Source organism: Colobus angolensis, unplaced genomic scaffold (assembly GCF_000951035.1).
Source record: "Colobus angolensis palliatus isolate OR3802 unplaced genomic scaffold, Cang.pa_1.0 Scaffold30, whole genome shotgun sequence".
Lineage (NCBI taxonomy): Eukaryota > Metazoa > Chordata > Mammalia > Primates > Cercopithecidae > Colobus > Colobus angolensis.
Window position 1 is genome coordinate 6,664,091 of NW_012116266.1, and position 1,386 is coordinate 6,665,476.

The 1,386-nt window shown below is 52.7% G+C and overlaps 1 pseudogene; it reads left to right on the forward strand.

Annotated features, from left to right (window-relative positions):
- The first annotated feature begins 337 nt into the window (after window positions 1-337).
- On the forward strand, window positions 338-1,061 carry LOC105517462 (annotated as a pseudogene).
- Window positions 1,062-1,386: the final 325 nt, after the last annotated feature.

Below are 1,386 nucleotides of genomic sequence, written 5' to 3' on the forward strand. Positions count from 1 at the left end.
CAGGGATCATTCTTCAGCTGCTTTGGTTTTTACCATGATGCAGGCTATAAGGTCAGCACTGTAAGTACATTTAAAAATCATGCTGAATTATTTCAGTAAAGACTTAGGAAGCTGGAATTTGCAGTCTGGAAACAAGCTTGGTTTAGTTGCTATGGCACAAAGTAATGATTTAAATACATACAAGGATGTTTATAATCACAAAAAAACAGTAGAAAGGGAGTTAAATATCCATTAAATGTATATAGTGGGCGGTGGTTGAGGAGCAGCTGTGCTTGGGTTGTGACTGGCATTGGTCGTGTTGGGGTCTAGTGGGCAGAGAACACTCTTGGCCAGGCAGATGGCTTCTCGGTGGCAGAGAATGGGGACCTCTATGCACTGGAGATCTCTCCAGCACCAGGAGCAGCTGGAGGACAGCAAGGAGCTGCAGCCTGTGGCCAGCCAGCCATCAGGATAACTCCATGGGGGCCCTGGGGTCTCTGTGCAGACAGTTCCAAAGGAGGCTGCCCCTGAGAGCCATCAACCTCAACTTCTGCGCAGGCCTTTCCTGGAAATGCCTGGAAACCCCAGAGCCAGGGCAGCAGGGCTTCCAGGCTATAGCTCACTCAGCTAAGAGTGCCATGGGTGCCATGTCCCAGAGAATCCAGGAGTCCTGCCAAAGTGGCACCAAGTGGCTGGTGGAGATCCAAGTGAAGCCCAGGAGGAGGAAGAGAGGGGCACAGAAGGGCAGTGGATCCCCAACTCACAGCCTGAGCCAGAAGAGCACCCAGCTGTCTGGAGACGCCCCTGGCCACTCAGCCACAGACCTCTGGGAGAAGGAGCATCACGACCTCTCTGCCCAGATAGGCTCCCATGCCTACCCATTATAGCAGTCAACGTGGGAGGCTGCCTTCTAGAGCCCCTACTCCTCAGCATAGCCCCTCTGCTCTCCCAGCCAGTCTGACAGTGACCTAGAGCCTATGGGGGTGGGAATTCAGCATTTCCAGAAGCTATCCCAAAAGCTAGATGAAGCCATTATGGCAGAAGAGAGTGGTGCTGACATCCTCTCTCTCATTCATGGCTGAGGAAGTGGCCTGCAGGAAACAAGCCCTGTCTGATCGCCAAGGCTTCATAACCAAGGTGTCTGTGCTTCCCCATGAGCTTCCTGGAGGAAGCCCCCAGGAGTTGTCAGTACCCCTGGGCCACTGCTAACAAGGACCTGACTAACAAGGGGTCCAGAGCCCCACCCTGCTCCAGCCACATCTGGATCCATCAGTGACTACCTGCCACAGCCTTAGAGTGTCTTGGGAAGACCTTGCAGAGGTGGGGAGAATTTCTCAGGGGACTCTTGAGCTTAGAAACTGGTCATACACTTGACCTTGAGCCTTGTATTTGACTCATCTATAACGT